General features: G+C 44.9%; 1 protein-coding gene across 1 annotated transcript in view; it reads left to right on the top strand.

Annotated features, from left to right (window-relative positions):
• Nucleotides 1-402: 402 nt before the first annotated feature.
• Nucleotides 403-17,127, top strand: part of COG2 (component of oligomeric golgi complex 2) — a 62,472-nt gene continuing 45,747 nt past the window's right edge. The window contains exons 1-2 of the mRNA XM_005226562.5: nt 403-612; nt 6,560-6,724. The gene's annotated coding sequence lies outside the window, so the exon portion shown is untranslated. The remainder of the gene's footprint in view (nt 613-6,559; nt 6,725-17,127) is intronic.

Here is a 17,127-nt window from a genome sequence, read left to right as displayed (position 1 = left end):
TAAAAACTTAAAGACCAATTACATAGTCAAATTTTCAGTCCTTTCCTTTATGTCTTCTGAGCCTTGTTTTTTAATACTTCAGTAACATCTCAACTCTGAAATTACAGAATAAAATGTCTTCCGTGCTTGCTTTCTTTCTGTTTTGCTTTCACTGTTGAGCTTACAGTTCACACAGCCCAGCCCCCTGCAGAATCTCCCTTGCTCAGGTTGGCCTGGGCCTTGCAATCTCGCGGGGAGGGCCTCTCTGCCGCGGCCTCCCGCTCTCCGCCCGCCCTGGGCCGCCTGGGCCCCTCGGCGCCGTGCTGTCCCAAGTGGTGAGTCCCCTCCGAGGCAGAGGCCCCCGGCGAGCTCGGGCGTTCGGGCGGTCGGCGCCGCTGCAGCCTGCCGGCCACGGCGCCTCGTCCCAGGGACGTTCGAACCGGTCGTCGGGCGCCCCCGGCGGCCGCTTTCAGAGCGTTCCTTTCCTTCGGCGACCTTCACAAGGGCTGCGATTCAGCCGGGAAACCCGGCACAGAGCTCCAGAGGCCGGCATCATTGGTGGAGATAACTCCGGTGTTTCGGAGACCTGGGCATGCCTGCTCGTGCTGAAGATTGGGCCTGCAGCACTCTGAGGTGGGCCGGCGCCGCGCTGTGGTGGTGGGGTGGTTTCTCGCTCGGGTCGACCAGCATCTCCCCGCGCCCCTTCATCCTCCGGGGCCTCGGAGCGGGCAGGGAGAGGGTCTCTCGCGCCAGAGCGCTTGTGGCTCGGCGGCCGTGCTCCTGGGTCACCGTTTAGGGCGTTCATTTCCCCTCCGCGGTACACCCGCTCTAGGCTCCGGGGCTTGGCCAGCCGGCCTGAGTCCGTGCTTGGAGTGGTCGTTCCTGGGCGCGTTCTGCTCCCGCTTGACGAGCATGCAGGCTTGCGTGGTGAAGCCGGGCCATGTTTCTAAGAGCTGTAGAGCGATCGGGAAGTTTCCTTTGCCCGCGGGTACCGCTTAGCCCACGACTGAGTGACCGTGCCGCGAGCGGTGTCCTGGGGCTACATTGTCCAGTTTTCCCGTCTCGGCTGGGAGTGGCCATGTGTCTACGTCGGCCGTCCCTGGATCCCGGCCCTCCTCCCTTAGAGTAGGGACGTGCCGAACGCGTGGAACAAGGTGGCGCTGGCCTGCGCGCCCGGCCGGCACCGCGTTCCCCGTGCCCGCGTCTTCGCCGCCTGGGGTTCAGGTCCGACCGGGGCCGGGAAGCGGGTAGCTGCTCCACGACGGACACTTTCTCCAAGCTCTTCGATCGTCCGCATGCCGTGCTGCGTTTTCGTGGGGACCACCTATGGTCCCTTCTGTTCCCCTTGAGGCCGCTGCGGTTGTGTGGACCCCACGCACACGAGTCTTTTCAACGTGGTTGACAACAGGGAACGCGGCGGGCGAGCAAGGACGTCGCCCAATGCGCGGCTCCAGTCCTGCCTGTGCTCGGCGGTCAGAAGCGCCAAATGTTTGTGAGAGTGTACGGTGAGGGTCCTGGGGAAACGGAGCCTGGCGCGGTCTTCAGTCTCAGAAGAGCCTCTGAACACACGTGAAAGGGAGGACGCGGGAGAGAAATGTAACCTGCTGCGTACTCGGAGGGAACGAGCGTGGGGTAGTGGTAATGCTGTACCTTCTCCCTACGATCCGAATTTGTCCCGGTGGCATTCACGCTTTGATTGTAGCTGGGCCGCCAACAGGTCGACCAGATGGCCAGACAACTTTGGTACTTTATAATTTACTGTAGTAGGTTTTAGTGGAAAGAAGATAATGATAACCCACTCCAGTACTCTGGCCTGGAAAATCCCATGGACGGAGGAGGCTGGTAGGCTGCAGTCCGGGGATCTCTGAGAGTCGGACATGACTGACTTGACTTTCATGTATTGGAGAAGGAAATGGCAACCCATTCCAGTGTTCTTGCCTGGAGAATCCCGGGGACGGGCGAGCCTGGTGGGCTGCCATCTATGGGTTCGCACAGAGTCGGACACAACTGAAGCGACTTAGGAGCAGCAGCAGGTTTTAGTAGATCAAAGTACTGAAATCTATAACCATGAAAATTACTATTATCGTTGTTGACGTTACTGTAATTATTACCGTTGTCTGTAATTATAAAGTTTATCCACAGAACAGCTGCTCAGTTGAAGGTGACCAAAGAGGAGTTTCAGTATGTCTAAATATTTGTTTCAAAGCAGAGGGAACTCTACAACCCACGAGGCCATAACCCCCAGCAATCATTCTGGCAATCCACACCCCCAAACTGCTGCAATAGGCCTCAAGGTCCGGTCTGGGTCAGTGACTGTTTCCTTCTGTATCCTTTCCAATTAGAAACAAATCGGTGAGAATAGGTTCCTCTAAGCAATCCCATGGGCGCCCCTCTTCCCATGAGCCTGCTTCCAGCTTCCTTACATCACAAGCTCCAAGCAGGACGTGCCTTCCTGTTTTGCTACGGCTCTTATGCGTACCCCTAGTCTCAGCCTAATGCAAGTGGTGCTGGCTGACCCCTCGCAATGCAAATAGTAGCTGCTCAATGCACTTACTGATCTGTATTTTTAAATCTTCATAAACATGGTAATGGAAGGATATTGAGTTAGAAACACGTGTGACATTGTTAACGATTTCCTTACTATTTAGACATTACATATAGGGCTCCTTATAACTTTTCCATCCTAAAACTAAAGTTATTCAAGGAGGGGAGAGAGGCTCCAGAAGCAAGTGATATACATATATATATAAATAATTATGGATAATTTGCATTGTTGTATGGCAGAAACCAACACAAAATGGTAAAACAATTTTCCACCAATTAAAAAAAATTTTTTAAGAATACTAAAGCTATTCGAATGCCTTTTGATTGCAAAGACATATTTCCACATTACTTTTTTTACTTTTTTAGTAGAATTCTAAAATTGTCATGACAAGAGGTTTATTGACATCTTTAAAAATTGCTTTCTAGAAACTATACATTTATGTATATGTGTACTGCTCACTAGCCTTCAGTTAATTGCCATACTTTGAAAAAAATAATATGGAAGGAATTGTTTTATTTTTTGCTTGTGAGACCAATATTTTCTGTTTTTGTGTTTTTATTCATTATGGAATCTCGCCTGTGTGTCCTCAGATTGATGTTCGATGAAGACTTAAAGGGATCATGAAGCAGTTGTGGAACTTTTTCTCTGAACAGCTCATTCCTCTTTGATGCTCTGCCACACAGATTTTAGCCTCCTTGGCCTCCCAGCTCACCAGTGTTCTCAATTCAGATTTTTGCCAGAATGTTTATGGTTCCTCTGCCTGCAGCTGCAGCGTGAAAACCGCCTGAAGGCAGAGAGCAGCGGAGTCATAAGGTTGATGTGTGTGCTCACCTTCACTCGAGGAACCTAGCCCTGGAGCCTAACACTGCCTGCTGTTCAGGGTCTGAGAACTGTTTCCTATTTTGTTCAGCTTTCTAATTCCCAATGGTAGGTGAGCAAGTCTAGACACTGTTCCTCTTATTGCTGCAGGAAGAGGAACCCTTTCCAGGGCCCTAGAGTGGGTTCACACGTGCTGACAAAGCAAGAGACCTGATTGGGAAGGGCAGGCAGGAGGACAGCAGCAGGGCGAGGAAGCCCAGGGGACTTCTCTGCCACGTGACGTGCAGTCTCAGGTTTTATGATGATGAGGTTGGTTTCCAGGATGTCTCTGGCCAAGAATTCTGACTCAAGGTTCATTTCATGTATTTTGTTCAGCTCTCTAATTACCAGTTAATATTGGTGAGGAAGTCCAGACACTCTTTGTATTTATTTGGAAGCAGAAATCAAATTTTATTTTAAGAGAAAATTATACTTTTGCATCAATAATTTAAAATCACCTAACCACACATGCTTGAAAGGTGTCTTTTGTTTCATATTCTTTGTTTTGCTCCTGAACATGTTAAAATAAAATGAAGTATCAGGAGACACACTTAGATGGCTTTCCCCACCCCCTAGAAGAACTTTGTGCCAATAAATCCTGGGTAAGGTCTTAGGAGTCTCTGAATTTGAATCCTTCAGGTACTATCAAGTCACTGTGGCAATTTTTGCTCCTGTTTTCATAAGATCTGTTGGTGTAATAAGTCACACTAAATTTTCCCACAGCTTATATTGTGGAGAATTTTTTTTTTTCCCTGAATCCCAGTGTCCATCTTCCTTTTCAGCCACTAGCAGTTCATTGTGCTCTAAAGTGTGCAGTTCACTATCTCTGGATTGGCTTGAGGTGACCACCTGTGTGACACCTGGCAGCTCATGTCACATTTCTAATCCATGAATTAGAATTAAAGGGACTTTAAGGCTTTTACATTCATTACTCAATAAATACTTATCAACTGAGAATTGTAATCACTGGAGGCACATTAATAAATGGAATAGATATGGACCCTGCCCTCATGTGGCTTTCTGGAGTACACAGACTCTTATAAATAAAATTTTTAATTGGGGGAAAAGTTTTGATTAGCATTATAAAAACACACACACACACAACTGAGCTTTCCAGGTGACTCAGTGGTAAAGAATCCACCTGCCAAGCAGGAGACATGGGTTCAATCTCTGGGTCAGGAAAATCCCCTGGAGAAGAAAATGGCAACCCACTCCAGTATTCCTCCCTGGGAAATCCCATGGACAGAGGAGCCTGGCAGCCTGCAGGCCCTGGGGTCGCAGGAGTCAGACATGACTTAGTGACTAAACAACAACACTGATGGAAAACATCAGGGTCACGAGGGATGGTAAAGGGGAAACACCAGCATTAGACAGGCTGGTCCAAGAATGCCCATCCCAGAGGTTAATATCTGAGCTGCCATCCAGATGAGCAGAAAACAGCGGCCACTTTAAGCTCTAGGACAACGGCATTCTAGGAGAGGGAAGAGCAGGGACAAGGGCCCTGAGATGGGCACCAACTTGGAGGGTGGAAACATATGGGGGCTGAGTTGACATGAGTGAGCGCACACGCGGTGAAGGGGAGGGGGGCGGGGCGGGGGGCGGAGTCAGTGCTAGCTCAGTGCTGCCAGTCCCTGATCCCGGGATTTGATCCTGCTCTGAATACTTCTCACATAAATACAGCACATTGATGCCATGTGCCCACACAGATGGATGACGCAGGGCCCCGGCGGTCAGACAGAGTGCATGCAGTAGTCAAGGCACCAGCAAGATCACAGGATCTGAGATCAGCAGAACCTTGATGATACCACAGAGCCTATTTTAAACTCAGGAGACTGAGGAGCAATTTTTGTAGTCTTGGCCAGTATGAACCAAAATGAATTTATTTCTACAGTTTGCAGAACTGTTGCCTCAAAAAAAAAAAGTTGGGATTTTCATAAATTTATGTAGAAAAAAATACATAGAACCCATGCCTAGAAGTCCTACTTCCAAGGGAGAAAGCCAGCGGGAAAACTGCTTGGAAAGTTTAAGGAATGTGACTTTTAATTATAAAAGAGAAAGACACTAAAAGACAAGAAAAGTTCAGAGACAGAAGGGGTTGATCCAAAGCCGGCAGGCTTTGTCCTGGTGAAAAACCCAGCATACAGCACACTTCCTCACCTTGCTGGGTTTATTCCTACCATGCTTTCCCATGGACTGTAGCCCGCCAAGCTCCTGTGTGCATGGAATTCTCCAGGCAAGACTACTGGAGTGGGTTGCCATTTTCTTCTCCAGGGGGTCTTCCTGACCCAGGGATCAAACCCGTGCCTCCCGCATTGCAGGCAGATTCTTTACGACCCGAACCACCAGGGAAGCCATTGCACTTTACATGGTGCAAATTTAAAATTCAGTTTAAGTAATATTTTTCAGGTTAAGTAATTCCTAAGACCCAAATAGCTCCCCCCTGATGTTATCTGCACACTGGCACATGTAGTATGAAAGAACCCTCTCTTCCCTGAAGACCTCCAGTCACCAGCCTTTTCCACACGTGTCTCCTATCACATCTGTCCACCGGTGTCATGGGCTCTCTGCCCGACTCTGCACAGAACTGTTGCTGATGGCATCTCTTTTAGGCAGGGAGTCATTCTGTCAGCCATCACCTAAACTTCAACGTCCTCCCGTCTGAGATTGTATTTCTATGTTCCTTAAAAGAACATTTTAACAAAATCTCGATTTGAACATGAGTGGGTTTTACCTACCGATTTTATCTGTCTTTTATTGTATACTATGGTCTGATTCTGCCCTTGGTCTCTCATGAAACAACTTGCCAGGACTTATTAATGACTTGTGATCCCGTTTTCCATTTACCGCCACCCTTCTGTGGCACAAGCTTCTGTGACACGTCCTTATTGCCATGATGCTCCGCTTCCTTTTGGAATGCCCGATGTTGCCTTCCTGCCTCTCTGCTGCGTCCTTTTCCATGTGTGTCTCTCCCTGGCACTCACAGCAGGTTCACAGCAGACTCACTCACACGATCTTCCCTTTGGAGTCCCTGCCTCCCATTTTAGCTGTGATATTTGGGGACAAATTCCCAAGTATGTATCTCCAACCAAGACTCCTGCTCCCACGTGTGGGCTCTGTAGAATCTTCACCTGAATAATTACTGTGGATCAAACTTAATATACCTTTCCTTCTCCCCAGTTATACCCCTTACAGACACTCCCTCTCTCCTGGGCATCAGGCTCCCTGGTTCAGATCATCCATGACCCATTTCTCTACACTCAAGGAGTTATCTGGCCACGTTGGCTCCAGCTCTAATGGAGTGAGTTGAGCAGTGATGGACCCAGAGAAGAGTGGAGAAAACAGGTACGTACCCGGTGAGGTTGTAACTACACTGAGAATAAAGGGCAGTGCTGATGATAGGAAAGACTATAGAGGGTTTCTGAAGGTTAGAAAACGTTGGAAAGCAGTTTTAAACACAGGTAGGGGAGTGGTGTGATGGAGAAGTTGCAGTTTAAAGAGAAAGGCTCATTGCTGGCTCAGAAGGATCTTACTGGTAGCATCTTATCAAATGCTCTCTCTGTTACAAATACTCCAGGTTACAAATCCTTTGGAAATATATCCTACACATTTGCTAGCAGCAGAATAACACAGGTCAAAGTTCTACGTTACAGCATTGTTTGTAATATAAACAGATTGTTGCATATCAGTGTTCATCCCACTGTGGATGGGCAAAGTGTATTATAATACTACGTCATCCACTCAGTGCACTGCTCTGCAGGAAATTATGTCCTGATAGAGGACAATTTCCAAGGCATTGTCAAATAAATAAAAGCAACATGTAACAAAACACCATGCTTAATATACCACTATTTGTGTTTTGAATTAGGGCATGAAGGAGAAATATATTTTCGTGTTTGCTTATAAGGAACTCTAGAAGGATCTGTAAGAAACAAAATACTACCTGTGGAGGCAGATGGCCCTGGACACACAGGCTAAATGAGAGAAGGAACAGATTAAGGCAAAGTGTATTTTCAGTATCTTGAATCATGTACCTGTATTATAACCTCTTTGGAATTTTCAATAAATTGAATTTTTTTAAAACTTCCAAAGAATAAAATGCATTTTACTGTTTTTATTTTACTATATTATTTTACTGTTTTTACCAACTGAATGATTTTCTGGTTGTTTTACCATGGTTGCTGTTTGGCTTCTCTAAAATGTCTGTTCATGAGTCTTTTCTGGTGGTTTTGACGTTTTTATTTTAACTTTGGTAAGAAACAAAGAAAAAGATTTTTCTCAACACCCTAGATAGTTCGTCCTTTTCTTTTTTCCTCCTTTCAGATACTTTATATACTTTGTGGGTTTTGGCACCATTTTCATAACTTTTATTTGCAAGAAAGAGGATAAAGCTGTGCTAGTTTGCTAGGGTTGCCAGAATAGAATATCACAGACCGAGGCTTAAATAATAGAATTTCACCAGGGTATCCCATCTGGCTGCGCTCAGCTGCTCAGAGCTCTCCCTTACTGTGCTATTGTGTCATGTCAGCAGTTATGTCTCCTCTTTGTTACTGATTTTAGTTGTCTTTTTTCTTAGTCAATATAGCTAAAGATTTGTTTCTTATGTTAACCTGGTTGAAGTAACTTTTGTTTAAAATTGATTTCTTTGGTTTTCCTCTTCTGTATAATTATCTGAGAGCTAATCTTTATTATTTTCATTCCTCCTTCTAGCTTTGAGCTTGGTTTGCTCTCCCTTTTCTGCCTAGATGTAAAGATAGGTTGCTTATTTGAGCTTTCTTTTTCATGTATGCATTAACAGATTTATATTTCATTGTTGGTGATGTTTTTGCAGAATCCCATACATGTTGGTATGTTCTGTTTATATTTTGATTTGTCTCCAGGTGTTTCTAAGTTCCTTTTTTTATTAGTATTATTTTTTAGCCTACTGGTTATTTAAGAGTGTGTTTAATCTTCACATAACTGTGGATTTTCCCACTTTTCCTTCTACTATTAACTTCGTTTCATTGCATTGTGACAGGAAAAAGTTCCTTTGTATGATTTGAGTGTATTTAGAGTAGACTTATTTTCTGGCCTAACATATGGTCAATTTTGGAGAATGTTCCCCGTGCACTTGTGAAAAGTATGGAATCTTCTCTGCCCGGGTCACACGGTGCCCTAGCTGCATGGTTCTCAGGGGTCACCTCTCACGGTCGGGCGCGACTGTTGGGTCAATCGGCCATTTTCGTGCATTAGTCACACGGGGAGATCACTGGGACAAAAGGGATGCCTTTCTGTCAGCCGGTGACTCTCAGTACCCCTTTCTATGGCAGATAGGCTAAGAGTGAGCTCTGGTACGTCCTCGGAGCCTCTCTCAGAGTCACCCCTTGGCTACATTCTCAGAAACTGGAAAATTTAACCCTGCAAAAGGCCTGGCCCAAATACAAACTCAGTTCAGTTCAGTTGCTCAGTCGTGTCCGACTCTTTGTGACCCCATGGACTGCAGCACGCCAGGCCTCTCTGTCCATCACCAACTCCCAGAGCTTACTCAAACTCATGTCCATTGAGTTGATGATGCCATCCAACCATCTCATCCTCTGTCGTCCCCTTCTCCTCCTGCCCCCAATCCCTTCCAGCATCAGGGTCTTTTCCAAAGAGTCAACTCTTCGCATGAGGTGGCCAAAGTACTGGAGTTTCAGCTTTAGCATCATTCCCTCCAAAGAAATCCCAGGACTGATCTCCTTTAGAATGGACTGGTTGGATCTCCTTGCAGTCCAAGGGACTCTCAAGAGTCTTCTCCAACACCACAGTTCAAAAGCATCAATTCTTTGGCGCTCAGCCTTCTTAATAGTCCAACTCTATGTTCATTCTTGCTGTTGTAGCCACACGTTCTGTGAAACAAACTCACTCAGAAGGACAATGCAGATAGTGGAGGGCAGTTTATTACACTGGCGGGCCCAAGGCAGAGTCTTCTCTTAGCCTAGGACCCTGACCAGTTTTTCTGAAAACCTTATATACTCTAAGTGTACGTGTCCAAACTCACCTCCCCAAATTCCCTGAAACTAGTCTGAACAAAGCAAAAGAAAGATACAATCAAAGTTAACCCGTGATTCATAAACCTTAAGCTTAGGTAGTTAACAGCGGGCAATTATCAATAGGCCTGTGGTCATACCCCAATAAGCATAATAGAATTTATGACTCTATTCGGTTACACAGATAATTAGGGTATTCTTTGGGCAACAGAGAGTCTAGGTACAACCCCTGGGGCTCTTCCATACAGGGGGCCTGGTTTTCCAGTTGGCTTGTCGTTTCCATAGATACTGGGAATATAGCTCAAAATCCACGGTCTGACCCAAGATGGAGTCCTGCTTTCAAGATGGAGCCTGTTCTGTCTGTTTCCTCCTTAATTGCCATCTCCTGTTTGACCACTTCCAATTTGCCTTGATTCATGGACCTAACATTCCAGGTTCCTATGCAATATTGCTCTTTACAGCATCAAACCTTACTTCTGAGACCAGTCCCATCCACAACTGGGTGTTGTTTTTGCTTTGGCTCCATCTCTTCATTCTTTCTGGAGTTATTTCTCCACTGATCTCCAGTAGTATATTGGGCACCTACCAACCTGGGGAGTTCATCTTTCAGTGTCCTATTTTTTTGCCTTTTCACAATGTTCATGGGGTTCCCTAGGCAAGAATACTGAAGTGGTTTGCCATTCCCTTCTCCAGTGGACCACATTCTGTCAGACCTCTCCACCATGACCCATCCCTCTTGGGTGGCCACACAGGGCATGGCTTAGTTTCATTAGGTTAGACAAGGCTGTGGTCCATGTGATCAGATTGGCTAGTTGTCTGTGATTGTGGTTTTCAATCTGACTCCCCTCTGATGGGGAAGGATAAGAGGCTTATGGACACTTCCAGATGGGATAGACTGACTGAGGGGGGAACTGGGTCTTGTTCTGATGGCCAGGGCCATGCTCAGTAAATCTTTAATCCATTTTTCTATTGATGGCTGGTGCTGTGTTCCCTCTCTGCTATTTACCTGGGGCCAAATTGCCAACATCCGCTGGATCATCAAAAAAGCAAGAGAGTTCCAGAAAAACATCTATTTCTGCTTTATTGACCATGCCAAAGCCTTTGACTGTGTGGATCACAACAAACTGGAAAAATCTGAAAGAGATGGGAATACCAGACACTTGAGCTGCCTCTTGAGAAACCTGTATGCAGGTCAGGAAGCAACAATTAGAACTGGACATGGAACCACAGACTGGTTCCAAATAGGAAAAGGAGTACATCAAGGCTGTATATTGTCACGCTGCTTATTTAACTTCTATGCAGGGTACATCATGAGAAACGCTGGGCTGGAAGAAGCACAAGCTGGAATCAAGATTGCTGGGAGAAATATCAATCACCTCAGATATGCAGATGACACCACCCTTATGGCAGAAAGTGAAGAGGAACTAAAAAGCCTCTTGATGAAAGTGAAAGAGGAGATGAAAAAGTTGGCTTAAAGCTCAACATTCAGAAAACGAAGATCGTGGCATCTGGTCCCATCACTTCATGAGAAATAGATGGGGAAACAGTGGAAACAGTGTCAGACTTTATTTTGGGCTCCAAAATCACTTCAGATGGTGACTGCAGCCATGAAATTAAAAGACGCTTACTCCTTGGAAGGAAAGTTATGACCAACCTAGACAGCATATTCAAAAGCAGAGACATTACTTTGCCAACAAAAGTCCATCTAGTCAAGGCTATGGTTTTTCCAGTAGTCATGTATGGATGTGAGAGTTGGACTGTGAAGAAAGCTGAGCACTGAAGAATTGATGCTTTTGAACTGTGGTGTTGGAGAAGACTCTTGAGAGTCCCTTGGACTGCAAGGAGATCCAACCAGTCCATTCTGAAGGAGATCAGTCCTGGGTGTTCATTGGAAGGACTGATGCTGAAGCTGAAACTCAATACTTTGGCCACCTCATGCGAAGAGTTGACTCATTGGAAAAGACTCTGTTGCTGGGAGGGATTGGGGGCAGGAGGAGAAGGGGACAACAGAGGATGAGATGGCTGGATAGCATCAGCGACTCGATGGACATGAGTTTGGGTGAACTCTGGGAGTTGGTGATGGACAGGGAGGCTTGGCATGCTGTGATTCATGGGGTCACAAAGAGCCGGACACGACTGAGCAACTGAACTGAACTGACTGAAACTATGGTGGAGGTAATGATGATAATGGTCACCTCTCAAAAGATCCCATGCATATACTGCTACACTCAACGTCTCCGACCCTGCAGCAGGCCAACACCAACCCACGCCTCCACCGAAAACTCCTGGATACCCACAGACATGTCCAGGACAGTCTCTTGTGGTGTCATTGCTCCTTTCTTGTGGGTCCTGGTGCACAAGGTTCCGTTGTGCTGTCCAGGGGTCTATTTCCTAGTCTGGTGTAAGTTCTGGCAGCTCTATGGTGGGGTTAATCACAACGTCCTCAAGAGGGCTTATGCCATACCCAAGTCTGCTGCACCCAGAGCCCCTATCCCTCTGGCAGACCACCGCTGACCTGTACGTCCACACAAGACGCTCAAACACTGGAGATTGCAACAGTTTTCAAATCATTAATCACATAATCACACTCTCTTTGGCATACATCTTCAGTATTGTAATATAGTCTTCTATTAGAACCTGACAGCAATCTCCTTTAAGATTGCCTAAGACATCACCACACATTTTTTTTTTTTTTTTTTGGATGTATTTCACATCAGTCTCCATCATAGTGAACATGTTTGGTTCAGCTTGACTATTTCACATAATATGTCCCCATCTCTGCCTCCTAGAATGAGTACATATTTTCCAGTGTAATCTTCTTTGCCACTGTCCATGATACCCTGAAAAGTGAAAAATGAAAGTGGTTCAGTCATTTCAGACTCTTTGTGACCCCATGGACTATACAATCCATGGAATTCTCCAGGCCAGAATACTGGAGTGGGTAGTCTTTCCCTTCACCAGGGGATCTTCCCAACCCAGGTCTCCTGCATTGCAGGAGGATTCTTTACCAGCTGAACCACAAGGGAATCCCACAATGATAGCCTGGGGTATATGCCAAATCACTTTCCACCAAATTAACATCCCCATTGAGGATAAGAATATTTCCAAATAGTTTTATTTTTTCATTTTTTTATTAATTTATTTTTTTATTAAAGGATACTTGCTTTACATAATTTTGTTGTTTTCTGTCAGATCTCAACATGAATCAGCCATAGGTACACATATAACCCCTCCCTTTTGAACCTCCCTCCCATTTCTCACCCCCATCTCACCCTTCTAGACTGATACAGTGCCCCTGTTTGAGTTTCCTGAGCCATAGAGCAAATTCCCATTGGCTATCTATTTTACATACTGTAATGTAAGTTTCAATTACCATATGTAATGCATGAAATTCTCCAAGCCAGACTTAAACAATACATGAACTGTGAAATGCCAGATGTTCGAGCTGGGTTTAGAAAAGGCAGAGGAGCCAGAGATCAAATTGCCAATATCCACTGGATCATTGAAAAAGCAAGAGAGTTCCAGAAAAACGTCTACTTCTGCTTTATCAACTACACCAAAGCCTTTGACTGGGTGGATCACAACAAACTTTGGAAAATTCTTTATGAAATGGGAATACCAGACCACCTGATCTGCCTCCTGAGAAATCTGTATGCAGGTCAGGAAGCAACAGTTAGAACTGGACATGGAACAACAGACTGGTTCCAAATCAGGAAAGGAGTACACCTTGCTTATTTAACTTATATGCAGAGTACATCATAAGAAACGTTGGTCTGGATGAAGCACGGGCTGGAATCAAGATTGCTGGAAGAAATATCAGTAACCTCAGATATGCAGATGACACCACCCTTACGGCAGAAAGTGAAGAGGAACTAAGAAGCCTCTTGGTGAAAGTGAAAGAGAAGAGTGAAAACGTTGGCTTAAAACTCAACATTCAGAAAACTAAGATCAGGGCATCTGATCCCATCACTTCATGGCAAATAGATGGGGAAAGAGTGGCAGACTTTATTTTGGGGGCTCCAACATCACTGCAGATTGTGACTGCAGACATTAAATTAAAAGACGCTTAGTCCTTGGAAGAAAAGTTATGACCGACCTAGACAACATATTAAAATAGAAACATTACTTTGCCAACAAAGGTCTGTCTAGTCAAAGCCATGGTTTTTCCAGTAGTCATGTATGGTTGTGAGAGTTGGACCATAAAGAAAGCTGAGCACTGAAGAACTGATGTTTTTCAACTGTGGTGTTGAAGAAGACTCTTGAGACTGCAAGGAGATTCAACTAGTCCATCCTAAAGGAAATCAGTCCTGAATACTCATTGGAAGGACTGATGTTGAAACTGAAACTCCAATACTTTGGCTACCTGATGTGAGGAACTGACTCATTTGAGAAGACCCTGATGCTAGGAAAGACTGAAGGCTGGAGGAGAAGGGGATGAAAGGATGAGATGGCTGGATGGCATCACTGATTCAATGGACATGAGTTTGAGTGAACTCCAGGAGTTGGTGATGGACAGGGAGGCCTGGTGCTGCAGTCCATGGGGTCGCAAGGAGTCAGACACGACTGAGCAGCAGAACTGAACTGACTGAATGTACTTTTCCATGTTACTCTTTCCACACATCTCACCCTCTCCTCCCCTCTCTCCATGTCCATAAGTCTGTTCTCTATGTCTGTTTCTCCACTGTTTTTTTGTTAATAAATTCTTCAGTACCATTTTTCTAGGTTCCATATACATGCATTAGAACACTATATCTGTCTTTCTCTTTCTGACTCACTTCACTCTGTATAATGGGTTCTAGGTTCATCCACCTCATCAGCACGGACTCAAATGCATTCCTTTTTATGGCCAAGTAATATTCCATTGTATATATGTACCACAACTTCTCCATCCATTCATCTGTCGATTATTTCCAAATAGTTTTAAGTGTAAAATTTCAGTGTTCTGATAAGGTGAGTCTTCATCACACACCACGTCTCTATGTCGTAGTCAACCAGGCAGTGGGCCAGTATCTTTCGATGTTCCCTCCGCAAAATATGGGTGGGAATCACTTCACCAGCTCTGTACTGCCTGACTCAATTCTTTCATTCTTCCTTCTACTTTGTTCAAAAGAGTGTCAACTTCTTTGCTTTGCACATCACCATTGTAATGCTGAAAGCCCTGCAACACCAGTTCACAAGGGTAAATTCTCAAATTGGCAAGGCTGCCGTTTTTGTTTGTTGTTGTTCAGTCGCTCAGTCGTGTCTGACTCTTTGCAGCCCCCTTGACTATAGTCTGTCAGGCTCCTCTGTCCATGGGAATTCTCCAGGCAAGAATACTGAAACGGGCTGCCATGCCCTCCTCCAGGGGACCATCCCAACCTAGAGATTGAACCCAGGCCTTCTGCACTGCAGGCGGATTCTTTACCATCTGAGCCACCAGGGAAGCCCGAGAATACTGGAGAGGGTAGCTTATCCCTTCTCCAGGGAATATTTCCAACCCAGGAATTGAACCAGGGTCTCCTGAATTGCAGGTGGATGCTTTACCAGCTGAACTACCAGGGAAGCCCATATATATATATATGTATGTGTACGTATATGTGTGTATGAAAACCAAGCTTATTGATACAGAGATTGGTGATTGCCAGAAGTAGGGGATGGAAAAATGGATAAATTGGGGTGGGGGGAGGGTGTGGAGGTTCCCCTCTTTAAATAAATTGAATCTTAAAAGGGAGGAGGGGACATTATCATCCACTTACTATCATGGTTTTCATGCAAGTCTTAGAATTTTTGGTCCAGTTGATAGATAGATAGATAGATAGATAGATAGATAGATAGATAGACTGACAGATATAATTAGAGAGAGAGAGCTAGAGAGGTTAATTCACACAAATATATATTTACCAAAGAGAGAGAGAGAGAGAGATTTATTATGAGGAATTGAGTCATGCAACTAAGAGGGCTGAGAAGTCCCAGGATCTGCCCTCTGCAGCCTAGAAACCAGGAACACAGGTGGTGTGATTCAGTCTGAGCCCAAAGGCTCGAGAACCAGGGAAAGAGTATTTATGTCATTGTACATGTGCACCACATCTTCCTTATCCACTCCTTTGTAGACAGACATTTAGGTTGCTTCCATGTCTTGGATATTGTAACTAATTCTGTTATAAACATTGGGGTGCATGTATCTTTGCAAATTGTAGTTTCCTCTGAGTAAATGCCCAGGAGTGAGATTGTAGGATTATATGTCCCTATATTTTTAGTTTTTTAAGGAATGTCCATACAGTTCTCCATAGTGGCTGTACCAACTTACCACCAACAGTGTAACAGAGTTCCCTTTTCTCCACACCCTCTTCAGCTTCTATTCATTGTAGACATTTAAAATATTTTATTTATTTATTTGGCTGCAAGAGGTCTTAGTCGCAGCATGTAGGATCTTTATATTCCTGAATATGAACTCTTACTTGCAGCACGAGGGATCCAGTTCCCTGACCAGGGATTGAACCTAGGTCCCCTGCATTAAGAGTGTGGAGTCTTAGCCCCTGGACAACCAGAGAAGGTCCTAACAGTAGACTTTTGGTGATGGCCACTCTGACTGGAGTGAGGTGATACCTCATCATAGTTCTGATTTGCATTTCTCTAATAGCGATGTTTAGCATTTTTTTCATGTGTTTATCGGCCACCTGTATGTCTTCTTTGGAGAAATGTCTATTTAGATCTGTTTAGATTTTTTATTAGGTTGTTTGTTTTTTTCATATTGAGCTATATGAACTGTTTGTATATTTTGGAAATTAATCCCTTATCAGCCACATCATTTGCAAATATTTTCTCCCAGTCTGTAGGTTGTCGTTCTGTTTTGCTCGTGGTTTCCTTTGCTGTGTGCACAGGATTCTTCAGAGAGTTTTCAAGTGCATGTTACCCCAGTTGGGCAACCACAGGTATAGACAAACGTTTTAGAAGTTCATTGTGAAGGAGAAAATGTGGGGTCAAGGGGAGCTCTTTTTTAGATGGAAGCTGGCTTGTATGCTGATGGGAATGGTCCATTAGAAAGGAGATGTTGATGTTAACACGACTGAAAGACTGAACAACAAGGATTAATCTGTCTCCTGGTTAGAATGGGAAACTTTAAGAATCAAACCAAACCACCTCAAATCCACTTTGGAATGAAGAGGGGTATAAATCAGATACAGAAGATGTTGACAGAGCCCTGTTGGCTCGCTGGGAGCTTGCCGAGTGAATGGAGACCTGAACTAGGAGGCTTCCTCCACCCCCACCCCTCCTGGCCCCTGCTCCCTTTCTGTTGGAGTGAGAGCGTGTCAGACTATATACTTGGCCTCCAGTTCAAGCATATAATCCATTAAAAATGGAAACCCTCATCTCCTGTGGTAGTGAACCAGGATGACTCTAGTTGAAAGATTTGGCGACTCTAGAACAACAGTTCAGAAAAGAGAGTACTTTAATGTTTACTGGAGAAAATGCTCCCATGAATTCCCCCAGAAGAGTATTTCTCTTTGCAAGTTCTAAGTATTCTGTGGCAAGTCTACCAAAAATGTGAAAACTATAAATAGGGAAGAGTGGGAAGGAAAAATGGGAACCTGTCATGAGGCCACTGAAAATAGGGAACTAAAAACTTTTCAGAGATTTGAAGTCAAAGGGGGCTAATATTACTTAGAAATGGAGCAGCAGGCACAAGCTCTAGAATGAAATGAAGGGCAGAAGAATGAAATTAGGGAATATAAGAAAGAAACTTGAAGATAGAACAATGTC

The sequence above is a fragment of the Bos taurus genome, chromosome 28, assembly GCF_002263795.3.
Source record: "Bos taurus isolate L1 Dominette 01449 registration number 42190680 breed Hereford chromosome 28, ARS-UCD2.0, whole genome shotgun sequence".
Lineage (NCBI taxonomy): Eukaryota > Metazoa > Chordata > Mammalia > Artiodactyla > Bovidae > Bos > Bos taurus.
The sequence above is the reverse complement of the archived record's forward strand: the minus strand, read 5'-3'. Positions and strand labels throughout refer to the sequence as shown.